This window comes from Cervus elaphus, chromosome 8 (genome assembly GCF_910594005.1).
Source record: "Cervus elaphus chromosome 8, mCerEla1.1, whole genome shotgun sequence".
NCBI classification, from domain to species: Eukaryota; Metazoa; Chordata; class Mammalia; order Artiodactyla; family Cervidae; genus Cervus; species Cervus elaphus.
The window spans coordinates 1,190,393-1,212,137 of NC_057822.1; the positions used below are offsets into that span (position 1 = coordinate 1,190,393).

General features: G+C 60.2%; 1 protein-coding gene across 11 annotated transcripts in view; it reads left to right on the forward strand.

Moving 5' to 3' along the window:
• The window catches only part of ARHGEF10L (Rho guanine nucleotide exchange factor 10 like), a 153,131-nt gene that overhangs the window by 11,858 nt on the left and 119,528 nt on the right, over positions 1-21,745 (forward strand). The window contains exon 1 of one of the 11 annotated variants that reach the window (XM_043908954.1): positions 12,002-12,057. The exons of the other annotated variants lie outside the window; for them this stretch is intronic. The gene's annotated coding sequence lies outside the window, so the exon portion shown is untranslated. Of the gene's footprint in view, positions 1-12,001; positions 12,058-21,745 lie in introns of those variants that run through there. 11 annotated transcript variants of the gene reach the window in all.

Below are 21,745 nucleotides of genomic sequence, written 5' to 3' on the forward strand. Positions count from 1 at the left end.
GTGTGTCTGCTTCCTTCTGTTCACCCCAAAGATGAAAGTCACGGTTATTTAGGTTATTCAGTGCCTTTTCTTTCTTTTTGGTTTCAACTTGTGGCATGTGGGATCTCATCATAGTGCCCTGACAAGGGGTTGAACCCAGGCCCCTGGCAGCAGGACCCCACACGGTGGGGACTCGGGGCAGGCGACGGGTCGCTCGGCCAGAGTATAGGTTGTGCCCACCCCCGGGTCAGAGCCTGCGCCGAGCCACGGGCTTCACCTTTCTCTGACCTGCTGGCTGAGAGGGGCCCATCTGCCAAGGGGTTTCAACTTGCCACCAGCCTGCCGGGAGGGCGGCCTCCCCACCGCCTTCGTGCAGGGACAGCCCAGGTCCGGGGCAGCGCAGTGGCTTGGGGTGACCCCTGTGCACGGCCGTGCTTGGGGCCTGAGGCGGGGCGGTGTTTCTGGGGCTGAGCCCCCTGCTCCCCGAGAGCCTGGCCTCCACAGGACCCCCTCCAGCGGCTCCTGATCGGGGTGCGTCCCCGAGTCCAGCCCTGAGTGAGAGGCGGGAGGCGGCTCCCGTTACTGCCCTCTCTGCACTGTTTGAAGTGGGCAGGCTTGGCGCGAGCTTTAAAAATGTGGGCTTTTTATTCAATTTCCCTAGGAAAACAATGGTTTAAATTAAGTAGAGAAATAACAGTCTCTGGAAATTGAAGAATATTCATGAACCCAAACATTACTCAGAACCTTTGAATTTCTTTTAAAATCAGGATTTATTTTACTTTTAAATCATGCATGTATTATGTGAACATTGAAGGAAACTTGGAAAGTTCAGGGAGAAGACGTTTAAAATCGCCCTGTGTTGCACCCCCTGAAGACAACCTCTCTCAGCCCTGCGGCGCGTAACCTTCGTTTGTTCAGCGGTTCATCTGCTCAGTTGGCAGGTACCTCTTCAGGACCCATGAAGGGCTGGGTCTGGGCTGGGCCTGGGAGGGGGTGCAGGGCGGTGGTACCCCGCTCCTCCCAGGCCTCTTTCTCTGCCGCACCTGAATCTGTTTCCCCGTCTGTGAAATGGGGTCACACGAGTACGCTGCTCAGGACAGTGCCCGGCCCCCACCAGAGCCTGGCAGGGTGGCCTGCTGTTACCACAGTGAGGACTTCCCCGTGGGTCTCTCGTGATGGCGGAGGAGACAAAAGCCAGAGAAATCAAACAAGGCAACAGGGTAAACGGCATGTGATGAAACTAGTCCTGCGAAGCAAACGACCTAATGTGATAGGACGGGAATAATGGGGTGGGGGCGGGGTTGGCAGAGAAGGGGGTGTGTGTGGGACTAGTGCTGCAGAATCTGTCAGCTCGAAGAGGTCAGGGGGCCTCTCTGAGGGGAGGCATCTAAGCTGAGTCTCTTTTAAAAGATGTTTTATTTTCAAGTTTTTTGGCCACACCATGTGGCAGGTGGGATGCTAGTCCCCTGGTCAGGGATTCAACCGTGCCCCTTGCACTGGGAGTTTGGAGTCTTAACCACTGGACCCCTGGGAAGTCCCCAGGCTGAGTCTTGAATGACAAGGGGACCCCTCCCCCTCCCCCCGCTCAGAGCAGAGAGGAGTGTTCTAGGCTGGGGCACAGCAGATGCAAAGGCCCCGAGGCCAGAACGATCCGGCTGGTTTGCAGCAGGTGGGGGGCGGGAGCAGTGTGAGGGGCCGTGCAGGGCCCTTCAGATCACGGATCACGGCAGGTTAGGATGGTTAATCCAGGTGCAACAGGAAGCCGTCAGCAGTTTTTCTTTAGTTACCCGTGAATACTTTATTAATGAAATATGATCCCCAAGATTTCAGCTGTTATCAGTGCTGGAAAGAAGTTTACCTTTTTTCAGATAATTTATTCAGAAATAAACCGAGCGCCTGTGACATGGAAGCTCTGGAGTGGGTGCCGGGGGGTGAGGGCCTCACGCACGGATGGGAAAGGGGAAGCCTTGCCCACAGGTGACCGTGTGCCCCCAGCCCGTCCCTGCAGCCCTCCACGGCCTGCTGGAGCCTGGTGGGCTCCGACGTACCTCGGGGAGGGGCCCTCTGGCTGCAGGAAGAGAAGCGGCTCGGGGGCCGGGTGGACTCGGGCCCGGGTGAAGGGCGAGCGTGGCTGGGGTGTGAGTGGAGGCCACGCAGCTGCAGAGAAGTGGCTGCATGCAGGTTGCTTATCAGAAAAAGAGGCAGCTGGGATTGCTGGTGGATTGGTCATGGGGTGAGGGAAAGAGAGGAATCAAGAGGAGTCAAGACTTCCGGAATCTTCTTTTGAGTGTCCGGTGGGTGGTGATGTCATTAAGAAAAGGTGGTTCAGAGGAGGCTGGAAGCATAGCTTTGGGGAATCCAAGAATCCAGTTGGGGTCAGATGTGAGAGGCTGGCTTGAAGTCCAGGAGTGACGTGGGGGCCCCTTGGTTGGGTGTCATTAGCATATAGGTGGTGCAGGCGGGACCACACAGGGGTCAGGGGGGTCCCGGAGGCTGGGGGGAGGTGGCTGGGCGCTCCGGGAAGGGAGAGTGGGGTGTCTGGGAAGCCGGCACGATGCCTGGGACCGCCGCAGTGCAGAGCTGGTAGTCGCCACGGCTGCAGGCTGTTGAGAGTGCAAGTCAGACCAGATGGAAGCACAGAGGCAGTGTGGGCCGCTACTGTAAGAGCGCCTCTGGAAGATTGAGGGGCTGGAGTCTGAAGTGGGAGAGGCTGAGGGGCCAGGAGGGGACCAAGTGTCGAGATGTTGGCCGAGTGAAGAGCAGCTGGGAAAAGATGTCCCTGGGGAGGGAAGTGGCTTGTGCTGGGGGCCAGGCCTGCTTCAGGAGGGCGCAAGACACAGCCGGGCAGCAGCCAGGTCTGTTTGGTTCTGTAACTTTTTGGCTTCACCCTGAAGCATGTGGGGTCTTAGTTCTCCCACCAGGGATCAAACCTGGTCATGCATTAGAAGGTTCAGTCTTAACCACTGAACTGCCAAGGATGTCCTCAGGAGCCTGTTCTTTAGGCAAACGAGAGAGGGTGGTCCCCGGTGTGATGAAGTGGGGGTGGCGGGGTGAGGCGCTGGGCCCTTGATGGGAGTTCAGTTCAGTCGCTCAGTCCCGTCCGACTCTTTGCGACCCTGTGGACTGCAGCACGCCAGGCCTCCCTGTCCATCACCAGCTCCCGGAGTTTACTCAAACTCATGTCCATTGAGTCAGTGATGCCATCCAACCATCTCATCCTCTGTCGTCCCCTTCTCTTCCCGCCTTCAATCTTTCCCAGCATCAGGGTCTTTTCAAATTAGTCAGTTCTTCGCATCAGGTGGCCAAAGTATTGGAGTTTCAGCTTCAACATCAGTCCTTCCAATGGATATTCAGGACTGATTTCCTTTCGGATGGACTGGTTGGATCTCCTTGCCGTCCAAGGGATTCTCAAGAGTCTTCTCCAACACTACAGTTCAAAAGCATCAATTCTTCAGCACTCAGCTTCCTTTATAGTCCAACTCTCACATCCACACATGACCACTGGAAAAACCATAGCCTTGACTAGACAGACCTTTGTTGGCAAAGTAGTGTCTCTGCTTTTTAATATGCTATCTAGGTTGGTCATAACTTTTCTTCCAAGGAGCAAGAATCTTTTAATTTCATGGCTGCAGTGATTTTGGAGAACAAGAAAATACAGTCAGCCACTATTTCCACTGTTTCCCCATCTATTTACCATGAAGTGATGGGACTGGATGCCATGATCTTAGTTTTCTGAATGTTGAGCTTTAAGCCAACTTTTTCACTCTCCTCTTTCACTTTCATCAAGAGACTCTTTAGTTCTTCTTCGCTTTCTGCCATAAGGGTGGTGTCATCTGCATATCTGAGGTTATTGATATTTCTCCCAGCAATCTTGATTCCAGCTTGTGCTTCCTCCAGCCCAGCATTTCTCATGATGTACTCTGCATATAAGTTAAATAAGCAGGGTGACAATATACAGCCTTGACATACTCCTTTCCCTATTTGGAACCAGTCTGTTGTTCCATGTCCAGTTCTGACTGTTGCTTCCTGACCTGCATACAGGTTTCTCAGGAGGTAGGTCAGGTGGTCTGGTATTCCCATCTCTTTCAGGATTTACAGTTTACTATCCCAGCTACTTGATGGGAGCAGGGATGCTTTTAGGAAATGGGAGAAGAGGGGGTAGATTTGGATTGCACAGAAGGAAGGCTGGAGACAGTCCCAGCGGACAGCCTCATGTTTCTCAATGAAACCTTGAGCGGAGGGTGGTGAGGTAAGGGCCATGAGGACTGTGAGGGTGAGAATGGGGAGGGTGTGGGCCCCCTGGGAGAGGTCATTCTGCAGCCGCTAGAGGAACGGCAGAGATGCCTGGGTCCCCACGGTTGGCGGAAGCAGCGACTGACCCCTGTTGTGTGGAGAGAAGGGAGCAGAGAGGTCGGTGGCTGGTCTGAGATGGCGCAGTGGGGCTGAGCCCCTGATCCCTGCCTCCACGGGGTCCGTGTTCTCCAGGGCGCTGGGCGGCTGGGTCGCGGGACACAGGTGGCAGATGAGGGCAGTGTCTGAGCCGGTCGGGAGAGTGGCGTCCAGGCGCTCGGAGGACCGTGCGGCAGAAGCTCAGGGCCCCGTCACGCCCGCCTCCCACTTGCCTTCCCCTGAGGTCCAGTGCAAGGAACCCCCTTTCCCTGCCAGACCCTGAACCCCGCCCCCTGGGGGGCCTGACCCCCGAGTCCTCACCGCGGGTGAGCTGCGGGTGCTGCTCCCGTGCTCACCGTTCAGGGGGAGGGGGCGAGGCCTGTGAGGTGAGGTGCCCCCCGGCAGGGCAGGCCCGCACCAGCCTCCAGGGGTGAGGGCACGCGGCCAGCGAGTCGGCTGCCTCCCCCAGGGCCGCGCGTTTGCAGAGGAGGATGCCGGAGCTCACGGGTTTGATAAGTTGCTTTCATCTGCTTGTCCTCGTGTTCCTCCCCGCCTGGCGCGTTTGTATCGGACACTTATTAGGAGCGGGGTGCTGGGCTCGGAGCTGGAGATGAGTGAGATACGGTGACCACGTGTCCGGGGTGGGTGTGGGGACAGGGAGGTAACTGATGCGGGGGAGGCGCCTGACTGGCAGAGGTGCTCAGGGAACTTTCCCGGGGAGGGGGCGCTGGGCGGAGCAGGGTTCAGGGAGACGGAGGGGGCCCAGGTGTGTGCAGGGGCTGGGTTGTCCCGCCCTGCCTGGCAGAGGAGGTGTGGCCCGGGACTCCGTCTTACTAGGAGCTCAGTGTATCTTGGCCACGGGAGCCGTTGGAGAGTTTCAGTCTGGGGAGGGACGTGCTCAGCGTGCTCAGAACTTGCTGTCCTGGGTGGAGACCGAGCCGGGAGGGACAGGAGAGGTCAGGGAGACCTGCAGAGGCTGTCACAGGTGCTCTGACTCCTGGGTTGTTGTTCGAACTCTGCTGCCTCCTCCGTGCTTCCCAGACGCTGCTCGTTTCTCTTGACTCAGGAGGTTCCTGAGACTCAGAGAGGTTAAGCAACTTGCCTGAGGTCACACAGCATGGCAGGGCACCCAGGTAGTGGTTCCTCAAGTGAAACCACCAGAGTCTCAAGGGTGGAAGCAGGTGGTGAGTAACTCCCGGAGAGGGGCTCACCGGAGCTCCCGTGGACCATCACCATCTGCAGGCCCCCCGTGCCTTTAAGTGTTGCCCTTTGGGTCTCCGAGGATGGGTGACACCCTGGGAGGCGGGGGAGGAGCTGGGTCACTGCCGGGAGCTGGGAACCTGCCTTCCCAGGAGCCGGAGCCGGTGTTTAAGCAGTTTCCTGGGGCATTGGCTTCCTCCCCAGTGACTGACTGGAAAACTCTGGGGCTGGGCCAGGTCATGTGAGGCCTGCGGGGGCGGGGGTGGTCTCCGGGGGGGGGGGGGCGGGGCGGCTGTATTTTACTGATGCCAGGCAGAGGCCTCCTCCTGGGAGCAGGGAGACACAGGGAGGAGGTCCCAGGGCCCTGTCACTTGGGGCGGCTGTCTCGGCTCTTTGGAGTCTTGCTTTACCCCATCTGTGAGGCAGGGATGATACTAAACGTGCTTCCAAGGGAGTGAAAAAAATAAGCAGTGTTTGCTGAATGTGCCGGGCAGTACACATTATCTTCTTTCTGTTCTTCGTGGCAGTCTTTTCAGGTTTGTAGGGTTATTATCTCCATTTTACAGATGAAGCAGCTGAAGATCAGAGAGGGTAAGTAATTTGCCCAAAGTCACACAGCTTGCAAGTGACAGAACTTAAACCTTGATCTGCCCGACTCTGGAGCCTTCCCTTGAAACCCTTCTGGGCCCCGTCAGACGTCCTTGGCAAATCACCTGATAGAGTCCTGAGGGGCTTCTGCTTTCTGGCCGCCCCACTTTGGGGGCACCCCAAATCTGGTCCAACCCCTTAAGGTTTATCACAAGGCCTCGGAGCCCCAGTGGCCCGAAGCCCCTTGCTCATCATTTCATGAGCTTCCCAGGTGGCTCAGTGGTAAAGAATCTGCCTGCTAATGCAGGAGACGTGGGTTCGATCCCTGGGTCAGGAAGATCCCCTGGTTGAAGGAAATGGCAACCCACTCCAGTATTCTGGCCTGGGAAATCCAGTGGACAGAGGAGCCTGGCAGGCTACAGTCCATGGGGTCACAAAGACACGACTGAGCAACTAAACAGCAACATCATTTCCCCGCCACTTGGGGGCAGCATTCCAGAGATTCTGACCTGCTCTTTTACTGCCCAGGGCCTCAGGAAGAGCCGGGGCCTGGGGTCCCAGCCCCTGGGTTCTACTCCCACCCCTTCCTCAAACCAGCCAGGAGAGCCTGGGCAACATTTCACCCTACCCCTACCTTCACCCTCGGCCTCAGTTTTCTTTTCTGCAAAATGGGCAGATGGAGAATCTAGGGTCTCTCAAACTACTAGTATGAGGTTTCCGGTTTCCAGGAGTCTGCAGGAATCAGATTTTGCTACTTTTTTCCTGCTTCCCATCCTCTGTCCCTTGAGGGGAAGGGGGAGATTGAGTTGAGAAAACCTCTCAGGGAGCCTTATAGTTAGAGAGCAGCTTATGGTGTAAGCACTGGCGGAGCGTGGCGCCCAGTGTGAGCGCCAGTGGAGCTTAGGGCCCAGTGTGAGCGCCGGTGGAGCTTAGTGCCCTGGGTGAGCACCGGTGGAATGTGGTGCCCGGGGTGAGTGCCGGTGGAGCTTAGTACTTGGTGTGAGCACCGGCGGAGCTTAGTACCCAGGGTGAGCGCCTGCGGAGCTTAGGGCCCGGTGTGAGCACCGGCGGAGCGTAGCGCCTGGGGTGAGCGCTGGCGGAGCTTAGTGCCCTGGGTGAGTGCCGGCGGAGCGTGGTGCCCGGGGTGAGCGCCGGTGGAGCTTAGTACTTGGTGTGAGCACTGATGGAGCTTAGTACCTGGGGTGAGTGCCGGTGGAGCTTAGTACCCGGGGTGAGTGCCGGTGGAGCTTAGCGCCGGTGGAGCTTAGTACCTGGTGTGAGCACTGGCAGAGCTTAGTACCCGGGGTGAGTGCCGGTGGAGCTTAGTACCTGGTGTGAGCACCGGCGGAGCTTAGTACCCGGGGTGAGTGCCGGTGGAGCGTAGGGCCCAGGGTGAGCGCCAGCGGAGCGTGGCGCCCGGTGTGAGCGCTGGTGGAGCCCCACGGTGGGCCCGGCCCAGAGCAGGCCGCTTTGTGTGTATCTGAATGGCAGGCTCCCTGATAACGGGGAGGAGGGTATCACTGGCTATGCTGCAGATGTGAAACTGAGGTCTAAAGAGTTTGGCCGGCTTTCCCGAGGGCCACGCCATAGTTACCTGTATGTGAGGGCTGGACTTAAATGCCCGGGGGCAGCGCTGGGGGTCCCTATGGGATGTCTTGCCTCTCAGCCAATCATATGGAGCTTTGGGCAAAACCCGCCCTCTGGGCCCCCACCCCGTCCGCCTACCCTGGAGCAGGGGTGATGGGGGCCCGATCTGCAAACACTCGCTGGATGAGTCATGGTGGAGACATTGACGGGACCACGGCCCGGAGAGCAAAGCCGTGCTTAGTCCGCTGTTGGCCAGAGCTCAGCCTCACGGGCAGCCCAGGCCTGGGGTGCAGGCCACGGCCGTTACAGAGTCCAGGGAGAGCTGGGGGACGTGGGGGCTGAGGACAGGACAGCGGGGTTTAGGACTGGAAGGGCCTTCTGGGATTACCGGTCCCAGCTCCTGATTTTACATACGGGACATCCTAGTCTGGAGAAGGGCTGTGACCCGCCCCAGGTCCCACAGCCAGTAGCGGCAGACCCACGAACAGCAGAGGAGTGGGAAGCTGCTTTCTCAGCCTCGCCTCCTGGCCGTGCTCACAGGGGTGACTTTCTGCCCAGCCCCTCCCACTGCCCTCCCCACCCCCCGCCGCAGCCTCCCATCAGAATATCAAGAGCAAGAACGATGATAGTAAATGAGAGGAACCTTTTTTTTTTTTTTTTAAGGATTTCTGCTGCAATTTTCCTTTTTGTAATTGGTACATAACTGCTTGGCAGTGTTGAGTTAGTTCCTGCTGTCCAACGGTGTGAATCAGCTGTGTGCACACGCAGATCCCCTCCGCCCTGAGCCTCCCGCCCGCCACCCCGTCCCAGCCCCGGGCCATCCCAGGGCTCCGAGCGGGGCTCCCCGCGTGGCGCAGCAGCCTCCCGCTGGCTGGCTGTTTCACACGTGGCCGTGTGTGTGTATCCACGCCCGCCTCCCCGTTCACCGCCACCTCCCCTTCCCTCACCGTCTGTCTGTCCTCTGTGTCTTCCTGAGAGGAGCCCTATAAGCCCGTTGGGTGCCGTCCGGACCCTGGAGGCGGGCTGCAGGCTCATCCCCCCCGCCCCCTGCTCCTAGCCCTATGACTTTGGGCAAGGCCTGTAATCCTCTCGGCCTCCAACCGTCTTCATCTGTGTCATGATTTAAGCAGACTCTGAGGTCGTAGCACTTTGATTTCTACTCTGGTGCTTCGTGGTCTGACCACTGAACTTTTTTTTTTTGTGGTAAGACTCTATTAGCATATTTCAGGACACAGGTGTTCCCCCAGAACACTTGTGCAGACAGAAACACTGATGCTGCCCGTTCCCTGGGCCGGTTTGCACTCAGGCCCTGTGGACCGACTGCTGAGTCTGGGGGGACCTCCCTACTGAACTGTGATAGCGAGCCCCACTCCAGTCTCCCCGGGATCCATGCCAGACTGTGTCTGCTCCTTTCATTCTCCGAAGCGCCCTCCTTCCTGGAGCGCGAGGCGCTTCATCACCGTCCATGGTGGAGACGGTAGGAGTCTCTGAGTAAAGCCACTCTGTCTTCCAGGGGCTGCAGGACTGGCTGAGACGCCCAGGCTGGCAGCCGCTCACCCGGGAGCAGGCTTGGAGGAGGGGAGGCAGGCGGCCGGGCCGTGGGGGAGGCTGGGGCATGGCCCCCTGGCTGCTGGGCTGGCTCTGCCCCTCGCTCTTTGCTGACCGTGGACGAGACGCAGCCCTCCCTGGCTCAGTGTCCACGTCTATACGATACGAGGCTGCGTGTGTGCTTTCTTGTTTCCCTTTAGGGCTGATGTTCTGAGGACTGGGCACATTCGTTGTTTGTTTTTTGATCACATGGCATGCAGGATAGTTCCCTGACCAGGGATCGAACCTGTGTCCCCTGCAGTGGAAGCACAGATTCTTAACCACCAGGGAAGTCCGTAGGAGTGGGCACATTCAGTACCTTTTGGCCTCATGCCTTCCCTTGCCAGGTCTTGGAATCATCATCCAAGATGCCCTGGTTTCCGTTTTGGCCGCGCCATGTGGCTTGCAGGATCTTGCTTCCTGGATCAGGAATTGAACCAGGGCCCAGAGTCCTAACCACTGGGCAACCAGGGAACTCCTAAGATGTGAAGATGTGCAGATGGGACTTTTCTCTCTCAAGAGGCTCGATGTGCTTGAAGGTGCCAGATGCAGGCAGGTGCTCTGAGCACCCTGGGGATGGGAGTAATTCTCATACGTTCATGCCAGCCTTGCCCCGACAGCCTGCAAAGAGTGCCCATTCTTGAGCCTCACCCCAGGAGACTGCAAGCTTGTAGGTTGGGGTTGGACATTAGAATCTACATTTTTAAAAGTCCCCCTCTCGTTCAGGTTGTCTGAAGTCAGTAGTTCAGGGGCCACACTTTGAAAATGGCTGTTAAGACTCTTTGAGTTGAAAAAGGCTTAGGAGAGTGCCAACCTGCCAGGCTTGGTGATGGCTCCGCGTGACCCTGTTCTGTGTTGCCCCCTTCCTTGGGCACAGCCTTCAGTAGCCAGCTACTCCACTTCCTACAAGCTAGCATTTCCCAGGCCTGGCCGATTATCAGAATCTCCAGGAAGCTTTTGAACAAAGTGCGAATTCTTGAGTCTCACCCTTAGTGATTCTAAACCAGCAGATCTTGGCTGGGATCAGAAGTCACCATGTTTAGAAAGCTCTCCAGGTCTTCTCCTCATTTGCTTGTCATTCTCTGATGCAGTACTCTAGGCTCGGGGAAGGCATTGAGGGCATAACTGTCAGGTCAGACGCAGTCTCGGACCTTATGTCACATGTGCTAGAGCCTGGTGAAGTGGGCAGAGCGATCACATAGGGATGTTCAGCCGGATGGGAAACGTGTCTAGAAAGTGATTGGGTCAGACTCAATACCTGGGCAAAGCTGGTCGTCGTTCAGTCGCTCAGTCGTGTCCAACTCTTTGTGATCTCGTGGACTGCAGCACGCCAGGCCTCCCTGTCCTTCACTCTCCCCCGGAGCTTACTCAAACTCATGTCCACTGAGTCGATGATGCCATCCAACCGTCTCTTCCTCTGTTTGGCCTTCCTGGTAAATTCCAGATTGAAGTAGAGCCCTGAGACCAGTGGCCTTGGGTCACTACTTATGGACTCCTGTCATTTTTCATTACTTATTATTTTATCTACCTAACCATCCATCCATGTATTCATCCATCCATCGATCTACTAATCCACCCGTTTCTTTATCCATCCGCCCATCACTCTTGAATCTCTACCATGTGCCGAGGGCTGCGCTGGGATGGAAAGCATTGCCTCTGCCCTCAAGGAGCTCACAGTCTGGTGGGGGAGTCAGAAAACAAAGCAGATGACCCCAGTCCGGAGTGTTTGTCTCTCAGAGGGGTGAGTGGCTGGCCTTCCCCGTGGGCCTCTTGGAAGGGTTCCCTGAAGTTGGCTCGTGTTAAGGTTCAGAATGTAGATGGGCGGGTCCCAGGCAGATGACACAGGGCACGGCTTCCAGGCCGAGAAAGGGTCGGGGGGAGGCAGGTCAGTCTCATCCGCAGTGCCGCCTCCCTCGGTCCCGGCCTCCCCTTCACATGCCCACACCGGTTTCTGCGGCCTTTTGGAGACGGATCATCATCTGATGGGCTTGGAGCCTTCAGAGCTGGCTGCTGCAGGCGGGGCTTCTCACTAGTCTGTAGGGTCATGGGAGGGACCTTCCTTCCCCCGCCAGCCTGGGCCTGGGGGCCTGGAGGGACTGGGGTCCAGCCCCACTCCTGGCGCCAGCTCCCTGCCCCTCCCACTTCACGTCCCCGCTTGGTTTGAGTTCTCAGGGCTGAGTGATTCGGGCAGGCCTGATGCCCTAGGAGATTTGGGTCATAAGCAGGTGAATATGAACCATAGAATCCGCTCCCAGGGAAAACCTGTCTGGGCTGGCTGCCTGGAGGAGGCCCAGGTTTGAGCTCCCGCCCAGCTGAGGGTCGGGGCGGGCGAGCGCCCTGCTGCGGAGGGGAGGGCACGTGCTCCGTCCCCGTGACCGCGTTCGCCTGACGCTCCTGTCCCGCGGTCGGTCAGCAGCACTGTATCTGCTTTAGAGCGGGGAGGAAACAGGCTTGGCCAAGGCGGAGGTCTGCCTAGGTTTGCACAGCCAAGGGGGGGCGCCTGGAGCTGGGCCGAGAGGGTGTCCCGGCAAAGCCATGCTTTCTCCTCCCTGGGCCCCCAGTAGTTTCTCAGCTTTTCCGGGGGCCACGCCAATGTGCTGAGGTTTGCTCTCTGGCTCCTCTGAGCCGGGGCCTCAGTGTCTCCTTTTGCCAGGTGGGAGCAGGCCGGCGTGGGGTCCCTGGCAGGCAGGACTGGGCCCAGGACACCCGAATGCAGTGATTCTGCAGGTAGGATCCCAGGGAGCTCTCCTGGGGCCTGGGCGGGGCTGTGGGACTGACCGCCCAGCCAATCAGTAAGCCTTCTCGTGGGGACCCTGTACAAGGGGGACACCCAGGGCCCCCCATCCCTGTCCCCCGGGAGCTGGCCCGCAGGCAGGGATGAGGACGTAGCAGCGGGGCTTCGGGAGCTCGTCGTGCTGGCTGTGTGGGCGCGGGCAGCCTCGCCTGGCCCAGCTTCCACGGCCGCCTCTGACAGATGGGAGCCGTGCCTCATGCCTCATCGGGCCATCGTGACGGGGGTGAGGCTGTTCCCAAAGCTCCTGGTGGCGTCGGTGCTCAGCTGCCCGCCCTCCTCAGGTCCTCAGAGAGTGACCTGCAGGTCTGAGAGGGGCTTCCTGGCGATGCCTGCAGCCCCGGAGCGTGGGGTCGTCCTGCAGGCATCGGGGGTGGGGTGGAAGAGGGTCCGCTCCGCAGCGGGACGGGGCGATGTGGGTCAAGCTTTGTCCAGGCGGGAGCGGGAGGCTGCCTCTGGCTTGGTCCTCCCCACTCTCCACCCGCTACCTCCCAGCCCCGTGGGCAGCGGCAGCCCCAGACCCTTGGCCCTTCTCCCAGACCAGACAGTCAGAGCGTGGGAGAGGAAGTGACTTGTCCTGCGCTGGTGGGAGTTGGTGGCAGAGCCCGCCTGACCCCTCGCCCGAGGCCCACAGGTCCTGACGCTGCTCCGTCAGTTGCTGGGGCCGCGGCCGCCCGGCCTGCCCCGGAGCCAGCTGTGACCCGGATATTCTGGGCCGCGTGACTCACAGGCTGGCCCTGCCTCCACCAGCATGCTTCGGGTGTTCCTTTCTTTGCTTTTCCTTAATAAGGTCTCCCGTGGCGCTGGCCTGTGCTTTCTCGGGGCCCGGAGGGGCGGTGGCTTTTGCCCCGGGAATCGTGTCCTGCAGGGGTGGGGCTGCTGGACATTCAGGCTCACAGCTGGGTGAGTTTGGAGGGCGGCGGGCAGAGGCTCACTGCTCTCTGACTGCCTGACTTCGGGAGGTCACCGTGCTTCTCTGAGCGCCCGCTTTCTGGCTCGGTTCAGTCCCACCCACATTTATTGAATCCCTGTTGGCAGCCAGGTGTGGCGCTAGGCATTTCGGTGGGAGCAGGGAGCAGACTCAGCCACTGTCCTCTGGGAGCCTCGAGAGAGAGCGGCCCATCCTGTGGGGACCCGGCTGGTCCATCCCGAAGCGCACGTGAAGCCCCGCACCCGGCTCCTGGTCCTACTAGAAGCTCAGCAATCCAGTGAGTCTAAGTTTGAGTCCCTGCCAGTGAGAGCAGCTGCTGGGCTTCCCTGTCAATTCCTGTCGCTTCGATTTCACACTTGGGAGCAGGAAAGCGCAGGACCTAATTCTGGAGGGACAGCCTTGATCATCCGTGCACATGGGCAATGTGAGTCAGTGTCCCCGGGGTGAGCTGAACCGGCCGTGTTCCCCCGAGTGCCCTGACCTTGGCGAGGAGGATGTGCAAGCCAGGTCACATCCCAGGCCGTTCACCCCCGGCGTGCAGTGGGCACCCAAGAAGTGTGTGCTGAGCTCAAGAGGGGGACAGTGCCAGCCTGGGACACCTCCTGGTGATCGACACTCGGAAGGAGGGCCAGCTTATGAGAGTCCACGAGGCAGGGAGGAGCCTCGTCCTGGGAAACTCCACAGGACGGAACGAGGGCAGGCTTAGACCTTTCTAATGGGAGAGCACCGTGGTGGTTCAGACGGTAAAGAGTCTGCCTGCAAAGCGGGAGACCCAGGTTCAATCCCTGGGTTGGAAAGATCCCTGGAGAAGGAAATGGCAACCCGCTCCAGTATCTGGTCTGGAAAATCCCATGGACGAGGACCCTGCCAGGCTGGGCCTGATGTCTGGTGGCCCTCCTCCCAGCAGAGGGGAGGGCGCTGGCTGGTACCCGGCAGGCACAGTGGGGCCCGAGTCTCGGCCGTCCCTGCCCGGGGGTCTGCTCCAGCGCTGGCCTGGGGGCTGAAGGGGTGAGAGTGAGTCCCTGGTCTCTCAGGAAGCTGCCCGCCCTCAGCCCCTAGCTGGTTCCCGGTGAGGTTGCCCAGCGAGACTTGCTGTGTTTGCATCCCGCTGCCTCGGGAGGGGCCTGCTCATTGAGGCTCTGCTGGGGGCAGCGTGGCTAGATCCCTCGCCGGGGCCCCTGGCCAGAGCACTCTGTCCACCCGTCCCCCAGTCTCTCTTCTTGATGTGCTGCCCTGGGGGCCCCCGTCCTCCAGGCGCCCCCCGAGTGGGGTCCTCCCGGTCCCGCCCGCTCACCTGAGTGCTTCCCAGAGCAGGCAGCCCTGCTCGAGGCTAAGGACGAAGCCGTGACCATCCCGGGGGCTCCAGGCAGAGCCCTGCAGCCTGGGATCCAAGCCCAGCTCCCCCGTGTGTTGGCTGCGTGACCTTGAGCCCTTTCTTACCCTCTCTGTGCCTCTGTTGCCCAGTCTGTAAAATGGGGATGGGAATAGTTCCTCTCTCAAAAGGTTGTTATAAAGACTGACGTGATCATAGGAGTGAAGGGCTTGGAATTGCTCTGGGCCCTTAGCAGGAATAACTGCGTGTTAGGTGTTGTGACGCTGATTTTGGTACTCGCTCCTTGATGGCACCGGGCCTAGTGTCTGGGCCCTGGATTCCACGCACTCAGTACTGCCTTCAGGGATGAGCTCCTGGGCCAGGTCACTGGGGAGAGGTGAGTCTGGGCCGAGGAGGGGCCCCTGACTCCCACTGAAGCCCCCTTTCCACCTGCCTCCTGCTCCTTCCCCTCCTGCTCCGGGGCAGGCAGAGATGAACTGTATGTGGTTTCGCTCACTGTTTCAAGGAGCATCACTCCCCGTCTGTGTTCAGGGCCAGTCCCAGGAGTCCCCCAGGCCCCCAGGTCTCCCCGCAGAAGCCCCCCGCCTGCTTTCGAACCGTGGGGCCCATTCGGTTCACCTTCCCCTGCTGGACTGTGAGTCCGGGGGCTCGGGCCGGTGTCCGTCTTTCTCAGCGCCGTGCCAGCCCAGCAGGGCTGCGCCTGCACCCAGCTCGCTGAAGGTGCTTGGTGAATAAGCCGTGTGCTCGGCTAGGCTCAGAGTCAGAGGGGAGGGGGGCCTCGCCCCTGACCCGGGACGGCGCTCCGTCTAGTGGTTTTTTTGTGAAATTGGAGGTGGCTGCTAGGTGCTGGAAACAGCGCTGGCTGCTGAGCCGGGGAGGGGGTAAGCCATGGTCCCCTCTTTGAAGAGGCTGCCCTCTCTGCCCGCTTCCTGCCCCTCTGCCCACTTCCTGTATTCCGGATGCCACGCCAGGTGGTGGAGGCACACGGGGAAGCAGGCCATGGTCTCTGCCCCCAGTCTCTGCTCCGAGATCCATGAAAACAGTGCAGGTCCTTTGGAGACTTGGAGCCTGGTACTATCTGCCATGGAATCTGGTGCCGGTGATTTTGGTCTCTGCGTCCCTGTGACTGATAGCAATAAGACAATCCTGAATTAACAGGCCAGGGTCTGCTCTGATCCTCAGAGGACTTGACCAGATGCCCCGTGACCAGGGTTTTCCATCTTGGCCCTGTTGATGCCGGAGCTGGACGATTCTCTGTTGCGGGGCCGGGCTGTGCGGAGATCCCTGGCCTCTGCCCCTGCATGCCACTCGCCTCCCCCGCCCTCCCAGCTGTGACAATGCAGATGCCTCGAGATGTTGCCGCATGTCCCTGGGGGGCAAAGTCATCCCTGTGGAGAACCACTGCCTTAGCTGGATCTGTGAAAATGTAATTGTGTAAGCCAAATGGAATGGAAAATTTGAAATCCAATACTGCCTCCCTCCAAAAAAAGCAAAAGAGGAAAGAAAAAAAAAAAAAAAAAAAGCGCCCACAACATCCCGTATTCCTTGGGTTTGGCTTAAAATCCAAACATCCGTTGGGAGGTGGGAGGGCCCTTGGAGGCTGGAGCAGTTGTGAGCTTTGGCCCAGAGGCAGAGCCTCTGGCGAAATGGACGGGGCCATCGCCAGGCCCAGTCCTCTTGTCCCAAGCAGCTACGATGTAGGACAGGTCGTCCAGTGACCGCGGGGAGCCCCTGGGACCAGCATCAGTCCTTGGAGAGTTGAGCTGGAGTGTTGGGCTGTTGCGCTCAATCCCAGTTAAGCCCTGGCGTTCTCCGCCACCCCACGAGCATGGCCTGGTGTGTAACGTGTGTGACGTATGCCTGCGTGCACATGTCAGCCGCTCAGTCGTCTCCAAGCCTTGGCGACCCCACGGGCTATGTCCCGCCAGGCTCCTGTCCATGGGATTTTTCAGGCTAGAGTACTGGAGTGGGTTGCCATTTTCCTCTTCCAGGGGATCTTTTCCACTCGGGTCGAACCTGCATCTCTTGGGTCTCCTGCATCGCAGGCGGATTCTTTGCCTGCTGAGCCATCGGGGAAGCCCGTAACGATGGATTTGTGTGATTGTTTAGCATCTGCCTACCTGTGAGGTTGTGGACTTCAAGGAGGCAGGAACTGAATCCCCAGAACCTTACATGGAACCTGGCATGTGGCAGTGCTCAGTGAGTTTTTGTGGAATGATTAAAAGATATTGTTGGGTGGGTCCAGAGAGATAAAGACTGGCTTTCCTGGGAACTTGCCTGCTGGTCCGGTAGTTAAGAACCCGCCTCCCAGTGCAGGGGCTGTTAGGGAACTAAGGTCCCGCCTGCCTCGGGGCAACTAAATCACAACAAAGACCAGCTAGGCTAAAAAAAAAAAAAAAAATACAAAAGCAGAACCCTGGCTTTCCCACCCTCCCCTTGAACTCTATTAGGTCCCCGGGGGAGGGCATGGGGCCTGGAGGCAGGCCTAACGTGCGTGGCACACACATGGAAGGTGGGCCCCTCATCACTCCCTTCCCGGTTTGCATCCTCATGGGAAAGGAGATGCTGTGTCTGCCCCTGACCGACTCCTTGGCCACAGGACAGACCTCGGGTGAACCTGGCAGGCGGCTCAGCCTTGGCAGGGAATGCACAGGTGTCTGTGCCTGCGTCCAGCCCGCCCCCCACGCCAGTGTGGCGTCGTGGGGCACCTGTTCAGTCTGCCGGCTGCAAGCGGGGAAGAGAGCCCTGGGTCCCGGAGCCCTGGGTCCTGCCTGCCCAGGTCCATCTCTTCCCGCAGGTCAGCTGAGGATGCTTCTGACACAGTGTCAAGTGACAGCCATGGGCGGGCCGCGGCGGGGGGAGTCACTGTGAGCTTGTTGGCTGGAGGGGGCTTGCTCTTCCTGAGTTTAGCAGAAGACATTTGAGCTCAAGCGAGGGAAGCAGCCTGATATCTGCAGCTCTCTGCAGGCTGTCTCCGGCCAGGGTGCTTTGCATAAGGGCCCCTCCACAGCGGGCTGCGAGGCTGCCCCGCCCCGCGACCGCGGCGTCCAGGCGGCTGGACGGCCTCCCTGGCGTCACACACTGGGTTTCGGTGGTCGCCATGTTTCACCTGAACTGAGGACACTCAGCCTCGCTGTTTCCTTTGGGGTCTTCTTCTCCCCTAACTGTGACCTCCCTTTCTGGAATCTTCACCTTTTTTATTTGGCTGTGTCTGGTCTGTGCAGCACACAGGGTCTTCACTGAGGCAGGATCTTCACTGTAACACACAGAATCTAGTTCCCTGACTGGGGATCGAACCCAGGCCCCCGCACTGGGAGCAGAGCCTTTCTTAACCACTGGCCCACTGGGGGAGTCCCTGGAGTCTTGACTTGAAAAGGGGCGGGAGGCAGGTGGAAACTTTGTGGAGCCGAGTGTTAGCCTCAGGGCCTGGCCAGGCTGTCCCCGAGCCTCAGTTTCCTCCTCTGTAAAATGGGCTGATTCGGTCCCTCGTGGGTGCCCCGCCCGCTTTGGGGCTTGGTGGGAGGACGGGCATCTCTGTGCCTCCCTGGCAGGTGCGGAGGACAGGGAGCTCCTGGAACACTCACATCCGTGCGGGAGGCTGTGGCACGTAGTTAAAGGGGCGGCTTGAATCTTAGGGCTGAGACCTCTGGGTCCCCTGGAGCTCCGCATGGGGCATTTCAGGAGACCCCAGATGCTGCCCAGACAGCTTGCCTCACCTTGCTGGGGTGGGCTGATATATTTTTAGCTCCGAGTTCTGCACGGGTTATTTCTTCCTGCCCAGAGCTCTCTCGGGGACAAGTGACAGCCTCTTCGCTGAGGGAGGCAGAGCTTGGGCCAGAAGAAGTGGCTGGAGTCAGAGTGGACCCCTGTGGGCCTCGACCGGGAGGCTCCCTCCACGCAGGCAGACTGCCCGTGGGGGCTGTGTGGCCCTTCCCAGGGTGCCAGGGTCCCTCACCTTCCCGCCAGAGCGTCCGAGGGCTGCAGCCACTGCCGCCTCAGGGTCCCGTCCCCTCTCCCGGCCACGTGCTCCGGACTCACCGGAGCAAGAACCTGGTCTTTGGGGAGCGCGAGCTTGTAACAATAGTCCCACCCACCCCACCCCTCGTCTGATCACTGCCTGGCGCAGGGGCCCGGGCCTCTTCCCAGATGGGTTTGGGGAGCCGCCTCCTGCACGGCTTGGCCCTGCGTCTGTCTGTGCAGTTCTCTGGGGAAGGGCCGTCCTGGCTGAGGCTGGGTGCGGGCGGGCCTGGCGTGGGGCCCCCCGGGCCTCGGCCGCCTCCTCCCCGCCCCCGAGGGTGGCTTTGGGGCTGGCGTGGACCGGCCTTCCTCACTCACGAGCCAGTGTGTGTTGAGGTCTGCTGTGTGCCAGGCGCTGCCCCAGGGCCATGGATGGAGTGGTGGACGTAAACGATTATGTCCACATTCTGGGCCAGTGTGAGCAGCTGGATATATAGACACCTGGAGGTGCTGAACGCCATGAAGACGGGGGGGGGGGGGGGAGGCGGGCAGAGGCAGAGGAAACGGTGTGCTGAGGGCATGCGTGTGCTGTTTCAGAAGCGGGTGCTTGGAGGGCGCCTCTGACAGTGGCCTTGGAGCAGAGCCCCGAGTAGCTGCAGGAGTTGTCCATGAGCACAACCGGGGGAGAGTGTTTCAGGCAGAGGAAGCAGCCGCTGCAGGGCTTCTCCGGTGGGCCAGTGGTTAAGGATCCACCTGCCAAGGCAGGAGACACGGGTTCGATCCCTGGACCGGGACGATCCCACGTGCCGTGGAGCAGCGAAGCCTGTGCTCCATGATGTTGAGCCTGTGCTCTGGAGCCCAGGACGACAGCTGCTGAGCCCGTACACCCTAGAGCGCGTGCTGCACCAGAGAAGCCACCCCAGTGAGCAGCCCGCTCACGGCAGGGAAGAGGAGATCCAGGCAGCAGTGAAGACCCGGCGCGGCCAAGAGCAAGCAGACGACGCTGTCAGGGCGGAGTCCCCGAGGTAGGGCGTTTGGGAGCCTGCACGGCGGTCCTGGTGACCCTGGTAGAAAAGCTATGGAGAGAGGTAGGGCTTTAGGTCAGGGAGGGCAGGGAGGCACTCATCAGGTGGGGTCTTGTACGCCAAGGTGAGGAGCCCAGCTTCCACTCTGAATGAAGTGGGCGTTTGAGGGTTTGAGCAGAGGAGTGACCTGCCTGCTGGCTGAGAAGAGAGTGTGTCGGGCGAGGGGTGAAGGGGCAGCGGGAGACCCGTCAGGGGCTGTGCTGATGGCCCTCGAGGTGATGGCACTTTGGGGGGAGGTGGGGGTGGAAGGGGAAGTGGCCGGAAGTGGTCAGATTCTGGACGCGTCTGGAAGGCAGAGCTGCCGAGGTTGGCGGATGGGTGGCACGTAGGTGTGAGAGGCAGAGCGGCCGGGGGTGGGCCCGAGGGGTCAGCCTGCACCCCTGGCCAGCCGGAACTGCCGCCAGGTGAGGTGGGATGCTTGGGAGCAGGGAGGGCGGCACTCAGGAGCTTGGTGGGATGTCACGTCCCAGGTGCCCCGTAGACCGGGGAGTGGACCTGCTGAGCAGGCGTGCTCTGGGCAGAAGTCTGGAGCTCCCGGGGAGGTCAGGCTGGCGGCGTCAGCGCAGAGATGGTCTTTAAAACCACAGAAATGGGAATTTCCTGGTGGTCCAGTGGCTGAGGCTCCAAGTGGCCCAGCATCTGGAGGTCCTTGGCCCTTCCTGCAGCTTGGACCATCCGTCCTTCCGCCACGTCCAGCTCTGTCAGACTGGAGTCAGAGTCGGACTGGAGGCCTGGAGTCAGGCCCCTCCACTTCCTGGTCCCACCTCGTGTTCCCTGGGTGACTTTGGGAAAGTTGCTTCCCCAGTGTGAACCTCAGCTTCCCCATCCATGGAGGGAGGCAGTGAGGCTGCCTTTTGGGCTTCCCCAGTGGCTCAGCTGGAAAAGAATCCGCCTGCAATGGGGGAGACATGGGTTCGATCCCTGGGTTGGGAGGATCCCCTGGAGAAGGGAAAGGCTACCTACTCCAGTATTCTGGCCTGGAGGCTTCATGGACTGTGTAGTCCATGGGGTCGCAAAGAGTCAGACACGACTGAGCGACTTTCACTTTCACTTCTTCCAGCCTGGAAATGCTCTGCTGATAGTATGAGTGTTCTCGAGCCTCACTGGCACTGAATTGCCCGCGAGGTGGGCTCGGGATGGGGAAACTGAGGCGCGGAAGGTGAAAGGCTGGGGCAGAGTCCGTGCTGTGCCCTGCTGGCTTCCAAGTGTGTGTGCGGGGCTGCATCGTGTGGGCCGCCCAGGATGTGACCGGGGATGCAGAACGCGCGATCGGCAATCTTCCACCGGGCCATTTAGCCTGGGGCCTCCTGCCTGGACCGGCTTGCTGGGGACGGAGGGGTTAATGTGCTGGAGGCGGGGGTGGGGGGCCTGGAGGAGGAGGAGGGGGAGGAAGAAGGGGAGGGGCTGTTCTGGGGGCTGTGCTGGCTCTGGTTCCCTAGCAACAGCCCCCACGAGTCCCTGCCGCCAGGGGCCCGGTGGGATCCTCTGCCTGGTGGCCCCCTTCGGGTGGCTGTGGAGGGGGACTGCCCCCCACAGGTCCTGCCGGGGATCCTGGACCCGGGGCACGCCCAGGAGGTCAGTGCGGGGAGTGGGGAAGCTTGCCCGGGGCAGGGACAGGGCCTCCATTGTCCGAGGCTCAGGCACTGGCCAGCCTCACCCCTGCCCACGGCAGGAAGCCCATTGAGTGGCCTGGTGCCCGGTGGGCAGGGAGCGAAGCTGGCGCTGTTGTGCCTCCCGCCCCGTCGCCCCTGCCCTCGGCCACAGTCCGTCTCCGTGACGCCTGGTCCGCGCTGCGATCCCGGGAGAGCCGCCCTGGCCCTCCCCGCCCGCAGCCCAGGGACTCCGCGCAGGGTGTCTGCCTCTCTGCCCCCTTTTCCTCGTCTGTTGCGGGAACCCAGCTGGGCCGACGCTGAAATGTTGAGCGGGGCATCTGGGGCACAGCAGTGCTCAGGAGACACCTACGACGACCACTTCCAAGGTGATCGCTGTGTGATCTCCTGGGTGGTGGGATCCCGGAGGTCAGGGCGGCGTCCCTGTGTTCGGGCAGCCTGGCCTCTGTGGAGCGATCAGCAGGATGGGGCAGTGGGAGCCCCGGGAAGGGGACTGAGGTCTGTGAAGGCCCCTCGGGCGCCGTCAGACATCTCTCCTCCCGCACCAGCCTCTGACGGGTGACGGGAAGCAGAGGGTGAGTGCCTTCCTGCGGTCTAGCTGCGGGGGAGCTGAGGTCGCCAGCTGGGCCGTGGCCCGCCTCCCGTGGCCGGGACGCCCCAACCCCTGGGCTTCTCGGCGAGGTGCCCTCGGCTCCGTTCTGTGAGCGC